Below are 9,358 nucleotides of genomic sequence, written 5' to 3'. Positions count from 1 at the left end.
GCTATCACCCTAATTCTGGTCCTCATTGCCTCTTGCCTACAACAGATTTTCAAAGGGGCTCCCTGCCTGCCTCAAGCCTCTCAGTTCTACAATTTATCCTCCACACACCTCTCAAAGTGGATTTCCTACAAGTGTAAGGTCCGACCACTTCACCCTCTTCTCAATAAACGACAGCGGTTTCCTACACCCTCTAGGATCAAATATGGATGATGTCTTTTGGTTCATGCATAAATTGGATTTAAGTGAGTCAGAGTTACACAAAGTCATTAGTTTCACTCTTTTCCAGACTCACCACAGTTTAGGGGCAAGAAAAAAGTCAGGATGAATTGGTGATGCAGTGAATGACCTTGTCATCTTTGATGTCTAACTAAACTCTAGAACAAACTGTTCTCATCTGCCCATTTCTCTGGGGGAGACTTTACATGCTTGAGGCAGACACCCCCCCCCCCAATTCACCAAAGGGTCTGAGACCCTTCAGTTACCCTCAAACTGGTTTAGCCCATCTGCTGAAACAGGTTTACTTTGATATGGCTGCTGCGCATGCCACAGTTTCTTGGGGTCACAGGTCAGAATTGAGTGAATCAGGGGGAAGACAAAGGTGAATGAACAACCCTGAAAAGGGCTCAGCAGCCCTCCCACCAATGGTGCTCATCTTTCCTGAACATACCCTACACCCTCTGTGGCTTTTTGAGGTCTTTGCAAACTTGTCCCTTTCTGTCTTTCCAGTTTCTTACACATTCCCTTCTGTTCATCTAATCTATAGTCCCACTTAAGTTTCCTCACAAACCAGGTTCCAATGCTTGGGTCCCAGTCTGTATCCTGGCTTCTGCCCCTCCTGCCTGGGATGTTCTCCCTCTTTACCTCTGCTCCTCAGAATCCTTGGCTTCCTTTGATAATCATTCCAAAGGTCCCCCCCCCTTTTTTTTTCAGAATGCTTCCCCTAGTCTCCCAGCTGCTAGTGCACTCCCTTCTAATGTACTATGTCTCTTTCATGTATGTTTTTTTGTATAAACCTACTTCTGTACATGTTGTTTTCCTGTTAGAATGTAAGCTCTTTGAGAGAAGGGTCTGGGTTTGTGGTTTTTTGTTTTTATTTTTCCTTTTTCTGAGCAGTCAGCCAGTAATCCTTTATTAAGTACCTACTATGTGTCAGGCATTGTGCTAAGAAAGGAAAAAGATACCGTGTAACCTTGGGCAAATTACTTAACCCCAATTGCCCTCCAAAAAAAAAAAAAGAAAGGAAAAAGACAGTCACTACTTTCAAGGAGCTCATGGTCTAATGAGGGAGACAACACGCCAACTATGTACAAATAGGATAAAATGGAAATAATGAACAGAGGGAAGGCATTAAGGGAGACTGAGAAAGGGTTCCTATAGAAGGCAGGATTTTAGATAAGACTTGAAGGAACTCAGGGAAGCCAGGAGGCAGACATTAGAAGGAAGAGAATTCCAGGTGTGTGGGATAACCAGTAAAAATGTCCAAAGAGTCCGAGGAAAAAATGCTCTAAATCATTATTGATTAGAGAAATGCAAATTAAAACAACTCTGAGGGACCATCTCACACTTATCAGATTGGTTAAAATGATAGAAGGGAAAATAAAAAAATGTTGGAGGGGATGTGGAAAAATCAGAAAACTGATACACTGTTGGTGGAACTGTGAAATGATTCAAGCATTTTGGAGAATAATCTGGAATTATGCCCAAAGAGTTATAAAACTGTGTATACTCTTGGACCCGGCAATACCACAATTAGGTCTGTTTCCCAAGGTGATCCAGAACAAAAAGAACCTATATGTTCTAAAATATTTATAGCAACTTCCTTTGTGGTCACAAAGAACTGGAAATTGAGGGGATGTCCATCAATTGGGGAATGGCTGAATATGCTGTGGTATAAGATTGTGATGGAATCCTACTGTGCTATAAAAAATGATCATCAGGTTGATTTTAGGAAAACATGGAAAGACTTGCATGAAATAATGAAGAATGAAACGAATTAGAACCAAGAGAACATTGTATAAAGTAACAGTAATATTATTTGAAGAGTAATTCTGAACGACTGAGCCAGGAGTGGGGAAGCTGCAGCCTGGATACATACGGTCCTCTAGGTCCTCAAGTGTGGCCCTTTGACTGAATCCAAACTCCACAGAACAAATTCCCTTAATGAAAGAATTTGTTCTGTAAAACTTGGACTCATGTGGCAGCTAGGTGGCACAGTGAATGGAGTACCAGCCTTGAAGTCAGGAGGACCCGAGTTCAAATTCTGATTCAGACACTCAACACTTAACTAGCTGTTAACTGCCTTGCCTTCCCCCTCAAAAAACAAAACAAAACAAAAAAACTTAATTTAATCAAAAGTCCACACCCAAGGACCTAGGAGGCCACATATGGCCTCTACAAGTTCTCTACCCCTGGACTATGCTATTCTGAGTATTATAAACACTCAACTCAACTACAAAGGTTATTGAACTACATGCTGTATAGTTTGTGTAAAATCTTTGTTAAATGTTGGCCTTCTCTAGTGTGGGGTTGGGAAGAAGAGAAGAAAACAGTTTGGTATTTAAATGTAACAAATAAAAAGTAAAATAATTTTTTTAAATGTCCAGAGTGTCTTGTTCAAGGAACAGGCAAGGAGGCCAGTGTCACTGGATTGTGGAGGACATGGGGGTTGAGATCTATAGATATGTGTAAGGTAGAAGATTACAAAGGTGGGGCTGAGGGGGCTGGGAAGTGGGGTGGACTATGAAGGGCTTTAAAAGTCAGAGGGTTTTCTATCTGATCCTGGAGGTAATGAGGTGCCGGTGGCATGTATTGCATAAAAGAGTGGCCCATGCTTCAGGAGGATAATTGTGAAGGCTGAGTGGAGGAGGGCCTGAATGGGGAGAGCTTTGTGATAGGAAGACCAATCAGCAGGTAATTGCAATAGTCCAGCTGCAAGGTGATGGGGTGTACAACTAGAGAATTGTGGCTTAGAAGAGAGAAGGGGCCATATACAAGAGATGCTACAGGCTTTGGCAACAGATTGGGTATGTGGGGTAAGAGTGAGGAGCTGAGAATGTGTAATAGTAATGGAATTTAAAGATCCCCCTGCATTGGCTTGGTTTTTGGTTTGATTGTGTTAAAACCCAGAGCTTGTGAATCCCACTTGTGTGATAGACTTGTTGACATGAAAAGAGAATGCTGAACTGGGAGGAGCTGGTGACGTGGATTTAGAGAGGTACAAGCAGAGAGAGGCAGAAGAATTTTTTGGAAGCAGCATCGTGCAGGCAGAGAGAGACGGAGAGGATTGCTGAGGGCCAGTTTGAGCTGCCCAGGACTTTTGAGAGCTTCCACCTAGAGCTGCCAAGGACTGAGGAGACATGGCTGATATGCTGGTACTTTGCCTGAATATTTTGATGTTGTTTTGTCAGATTTGTTCACTGGTGAAGGACAGTCCTGTTGTTGCAGCGGTCCTGGAACCTTGCTGTTGGTTCAGAGCTCCTGAGACTGTTCTGCAGACAGAGAGTGAATTGAGCCCACTGGTGAAGGCCAATGCTGTTGCTGCAGAGGTTCTGGAACCTTGCTGTTGGTTCAGAAGCCCCGAAGAAGGATTTTCTTGTTGTACGTTTACAGAAATCCTGGAAGAGGTTTTTGCTAATGTTTTCAGGGGTCCTAGGACTGTTCTGCAGACAGAGACTGAATTAATGGGGACACTGGCTATGTATCTTGTGGCCTTGCTAAGCTTTGTCTCCCCAGGAACAAAGATTGCTGAGAACTTGCCTCAGGTCAAGATGAAGAAAAGACCTCTCTTTGGGTATTAAATGATGTGCTTAAGCTTGTTGTAACTCTGGGGTAGATGGCCTATTCAGTTGTGATCCAAGGGTGGGAAACTTGACTTTTTTGTGCTCTGGGACTGACCAAATGAATGTACTTTGCTTATGATTGGAAATGAATCTCCATTTGAGAAGAGGGGCTTTGTGATTGACTAAATGAATGTAATGTCCAGGGGGTGGAGTAGTACTTGGAAATTATTGAATTACACTTGGTGAATGCTGTATTTTGAATTATGCTATATTTTGATTTTCTCTGTTCTTAATTTGTCACTGAATAAAATGGAGAGCAGCTATGCTGGTATTTTGAACCTTGGGAAGTTGCCTTTGCTTGGCATTACAGAATGACACCTTGGTTGGGAGCCTGGGTGACTGGAAGGATGGAAGTATTTTTAACAAGAATAAGAAGGTGACAAAGAAGGGATGGCTTAGAGGAAAAGATAATAAGTTCAATTTTGGATGTGGTGAGTTTAAACTCAAATGTATCTTAAGATATCTCTAATATATCCCCGTTCTAGATGTCCAACAGATAATTGGGGGTGTGAACCTGGCTGGGGGTCAGAAGAAAGGTTAAGGCTGGATGAGTTGATCTGAGAATCATTAGCATAGAGACAGACGATAACTGAAATTTAGCAAGTGGAGAGATCCCATGATAGAGACCTATGTGACATCCAGAATTAGTGGGCATGACCTGGATGAAAATCCAGCAAAGGAGATTGAGAAGGAACAGCTGAATAGAAAAGAGCAGGATCATGAAAGCCTAGAGAGAAGAGTATAAAGGAGAAGAGGGTGAGCAACAGTGTCAAAGGTTTCAGAGAGGTCGAGGGGATCTAGGACTAAGAAAAAGTCATTAGATGAAGTAATTAAGAAATCACTGGGGGGCAGCTAGATGACTCAGTGAATAGAGCATCAGGTCTGGAGTCAGGAGGACCTAAGTTCAAATCTGGCCTCAGACACTTAACACAAAACTAGCTGTGTGACCTTGAGCAAGTCACTTAACCCCAATTGCCCTACCTCCCCCCCCCAAAAAAAAGCAAAAAAAAAAAAAAAAGAAGGAAAAAAAGAAATCACCGGTAACTTTGGAGAGCAGTTTAGACAGCGATGAGGTCAGAAACCAGACTGTAGAGAGTCAAGATGAGAGAGGAAAGGAAGAAGAAGTATCTGTTATAATCAACCTTCTCAAAAAGTTTAGCCACAAAATAGGGGAAAGAGATGAAATAAGAATGAATGGGGATGGATAGACCAAATGAGGGTTGTTTTTTTTTTTAAAGAAAGAAGGCACGGGCATATTGGCAGGCAGAAGGGAAACAGCCAGTAGACAAAGAGACTGAAAATAAGTGAGAGAATTAGGAATGATAACAGGAGACAATCTTCTGGAAAAGATCTGACGGAATGGCAACTAATAAGCTAATAAATGTATGTTGACTAACTGATTGATGTCACTTTGGTTTAACTGATCTAATCTTAACCTTCTAACACCAGAGTTGTGGACCAAAGACACTCCCTCCTTTTGGAACTTTGATTAAAGTGACTAAAGTAAACCAAAAAAATTAGAGTCCTTTCATGTCACTGTCAAAATGATCATCCCACCACCCACCCATGAAGCTTTCTCTGGACACTGCCAACTCCCCAAGAAAGGGATCTTTCTCAGAACCCTCAAACACTTTCTACTCTTACAGCAATCAGTACTGCGTACTTCTTGCCTTGATATCTATCCCCTTGTAGCTTTGCTCTCAACTACAAAAATCCCTTCAGTTAATCAGTCAATAAATATTTATTAAACACCCACTGCAGCCAAGAATGCACAAAGAAAGGCAAAAGACAGCCTCTGATCTCAAGGAAATCAGTCCATGGTCCTTGCTTGACAGGGATCCCGCCTCGTCCATAGAAGCCAGGAGCCAAAGTTTATGTAATTCACAAATGGGATAACTTGAGAACTGAGTAACGCTGTTCATACCAGCAGCTTCGATGGGACGCCAGCCCAGCTGTTAGGCTGGCTATTTGTGGTCCCTGCTTTGGTGTGTGCCAGTCTTGTGTGTGTGTGTATATATATATATATATATATATATATATATATATATATGTTAGCGGGCTGTCCTGTCCCTACATGTGCCAGCATGTTGTATGTACCAGCCTTGCTACTGGTTCTAGCTCTGAATGTGTGTAACTCTCCCAGAGCAGGCTTGTGTATTGGGCTGTAGTGTGTTGTTAGGTGTTTTAGATTCACTCTCTATGTGGTGCTGGGTGTAGTGTTTTTATTTATATTGGAGTGTTTCTGTGTTAGTGCATGTTGGAGCGAGTTGACTTTTCTGTGTTGAAGTGTGTTGGGCACGTTGGAATGTTGTGTGTGTGTGTACGCTAGTGTGTGTTGTGCAGGTTGGAGCTTTGTGGATATTGTATGCTAGCTTATGTATATGGAGGAAGAGGTTTTTGTATGTAGTGTGTCAGTGATGTTTGCTAGTGTGTATATGTTGGAGTGGGATCTTGCAAGTTGTAAGCTTGTGTGTGTGCATGCGTGTGTTGGAGTGTGCCGTGTATGTTGGTCGTTCCGTTGTGTGTGCACATGCGGGAGTGGGTTTTTGCAGGTTGCAAGCTAGCGTGTTGTGGACATTGCAGTGTCATGTGTGTGTGTTGGCCGGAGTTGTGCGCGTGGGTGTCCTCCGGGTGCATCCAGGTGGGCCAGCACCCAGCGCTAGGCTCCCGCGGTCAGTGCTGCAGGGAGCTGTCCGGAGGGGAGAAGGGAGGAGGGAGGAGGAAGGGAGCGCTCTCGCGGGAAGGCCCCAAATAGGGCCGCGGCCCCTTTAAGGCGCCAACTCCCTGGCGGCGGCCGGAAGTGTTGAAGCCCGGACTGGCGGCGCTGGTGGCTGCGGCAGCGGCGGTTTCTGCGCATGCTCCGTCGGCCTCCCGAACTCGCCGCCCGCCGCCCGCCCGCCGGAGACGGTGAGGAGGAGGAGGGGGGAGGGGTGGGCGCGCGGGCTGCGGCGGGGTGGGGGGCGGAGGCGGGAGCGGGGGCCACGCGGCGGGAGGGGGGGGGGGGGGGGGGCGGGGGGGGGGGAGCGACGAGGCGACGCTGCCGTGGCTGCCGTGGCCGCCGCCGCCGCCGGCGGGGCCGCGCGAGCCCCCGAGGGGGGGAGGGAGAAAGGGAGGCAGGCCGCGCGCGCGCCCCCGGCCCGGCCCCCGCCCGCCCGCCGCGGCTCGCGCGCCCCCGCCCCGGCCTGGCCTGGCCAGCCCCCGGCGCGAGCCCCCGCGGAGCTCGCGCGCCCCGGGCCCAAGCAGGGCAAGGCAGGGCTGGGCCGCGAGCGGGCTGGGCGCGGAGCAGCCCCGGCCGGGGGCCCCAGTGCGTGGCGGGGAGCTCAGGGCCTCATCGCGTCCGGTCGTCCTGTCTTCTTACAGGGGAGGAAACCGAGGTCCGGGAGGGCTCCAAGGTCACCCAGGGTGGACGCGTCAGAGCCAGGATGGGGAGGGCGGGGAGGGAGAGAGCGTCTGTTAAACGCCTACTGTGTGCCAGGCACTGCGCTGAGCCCCTTCTCAGCAACTCTGCCCGAGGATTCGAACCCAGGCCTCCGGCTCCAGAGCTAGTAGTCACTCCAGTGTCCACTCCACCAAGAGGCAGGGGAGCGGGGAGAGGGCCGATTGGACGACCCTTCCCCCCACCTTCTCTGTCTAGGGAAAAATGAGCGATGCTTCCAAGGTCAGAGGTTAGGGAAAGAACACCAGTGCTGATGAATACCCCCTCCCCTCTTCTGTGTATGTCTGGGGTCAGGGAAAGTTGGGGTGTTATTGGAGGATCCGATCCCAGGTCAGAAGTCAGGGAAGGAGCCAGGAGTGCTGCAGAAGACCCCTCCCCCCAGTTATGTAGGTCAGGGGTCAGAAGGGTACTATTAGAGGATCCATTCCCAGGTCAGCGGCCAAGGAAGGAGCCAGGGGTGCTGCTGGAGGACCCCACCCCACTTCGGGGTAGATTGGAGAGTTGGGGGCTGCAGGAGGATCCTCTGTTTAGGTCAGATAAGGAGCCAGGCTAATTGCTAGGGGACCCTCTCAGGTCAGTGATGGAGTCAAGGGCACTCCTGATTCTGAACCCTCCCCATGGAAACCTTTTATTTCATCTGCTTAAAGTATTCCATCCATTAAATCCTGTTTTACTGGAGGACTTTCCTAGGTTTCTCACCACTCCCACACCCCCTCAAATAGCCTTCCACACTGAGGTTACCCTCCTCTTACCCTGTATGTCCCTAGTTATTTACATGTTTCCCCTGTCAGGATGTGAGTTCCTTAAGGTCAGATGTGGTTCTGGACTTTCTTTGTATCCTTACCACTTAGCGCAGTGCCTGATACATAGGAATTGGGATTTCATTCATATGGGGAACTCCCAGAGGGAAAAGCTCTCCACTGGTGCAGGGCAGCACCTTTTCTTCCAACTTAAAAGTTGGTTAGAGCAGAGGTGTTATGCCCAAACTAGATAAAAATGTAATTGGGAAATGGTTTAAAAAATAAAACCAGTACTAACCTGCTTTTCTAAGTCAGTATGTGGCAAATGGGGTTAATGGGCCCTATTTCTGTTTCAGTTTGACACCCCTGTCCTAGAGCATTGAGAAGTTGACTGACTTGTTCAGGATTATGAAGCCAGTATGTATCAGAGGTGGGCTTTGAACTTGGCCAGCTTTCTCTTCACTATACTGTGGACATACAACAAATAAACAATAAGTGCTTGTCTCAGCAATCATTAAGTGCCTACTGTGTGCAGGCACTGTGCTAAGCCATGGGGATACAAAAGAATAAAAAAAAAAGCCAGTCTCTATCTTCAAAGAACTTACATTCTAACTGGGAAACTACATAGAAAAGTAAAAACAAGATATTCTAGGTAATTGCAGTGGGATAGAGAATGGGTACTAGCACCTAGGAGGAGAAAGTCAGAAAAGGCCCCATGTAGGATATGGCTAATGGACTCAGGAGGCTAAGACTTGGAGGTGAGAAGGGGGACAGTCCAGGTGGGGGCACCCAGACAGAAGATAGGGAGGTCAGATGATTAGGTCAGTTTGACTGAAATCTAACGTGCAGGAAGGGAGCCCAGAGAGGTGGGCCAGAGGCAGACTTCAAACGGCCTTAAATGCCTGGCTGAGCAGTTTGTAGTAACTAGAAGACTGGTGGTGCCCATAAGAGAAATAAGAACTTTGGGAAACAGGTGGGCTTGGAAGGAAAGATTAGTTCTATTTTGAGTCAGAGTTTAAAGTGCCAACAGCACATCCATTAGGAAATATCCAATAGTTATTTGGTGATCAGGACTGGACTAGGAGTCATCTGCATAGAGATAATTGAACTTAGGGGAACTGATAAGATCATAGAGAGGATAGAGGGCCTGGTACAGAGCCTTGGGGTACACTTACAGGCAGTGATAGAGCCAAGGAGACCGAAAAAGAGACTATCCCAATGGAGAGGATGGTCTGACTGAATTGTAGCATCTGTTGTTATGAAATAGACGACAATGTCAAATGCAGAGGTAGAAGAAGCCTGACAGAAAGGAAAGTATCGGCCCCCATTGCTTTGGAATGAGG

The 9,358-nt window shown here is 46.9% G+C and overlaps 1 protein-coding gene across 2 annotated transcripts in view; it reads left to right on the top strand.

Annotated features, from left to right (window-relative positions):
- Positions 1-6,635: 6,635 nt before the first annotated feature.
- The window catches only part of GMEB1 (glucocorticoid modulatory element binding protein 1), a 40,740-nt gene continuing 38,017 nt past the window's right edge, over positions 6,636-9,358 (top strand). For both annotated transcript variants that reach the window (XM_069079062.1, XM_069079061.1), the window contains exon 1: positions 6,636-6,746. The gene's annotated coding sequence lies outside the window, so the exon portion shown is untranslated. The remainder of the gene's footprint in view (positions 6,747-9,358) is intronic.

Source organism: Petaurus breviceps, unplaced genomic scaffold (assembly GCF_028583685.1).
Source record: "Petaurus breviceps papuanus isolate PSGF00001 unplaced genomic scaffold, PetGlider_PUasm1.0 91041, whole genome shotgun sequence".
In the NCBI taxonomy this organism is placed as follows: Eukaryota; Metazoa; Chordata; class Mammalia; order Diprotodontia; family Petauridae; genus Petaurus; species Petaurus breviceps.
The sequence above is the reverse complement of the archived record's forward strand: the minus strand, read 5'-3'. Positions and strand labels throughout refer to the sequence as shown.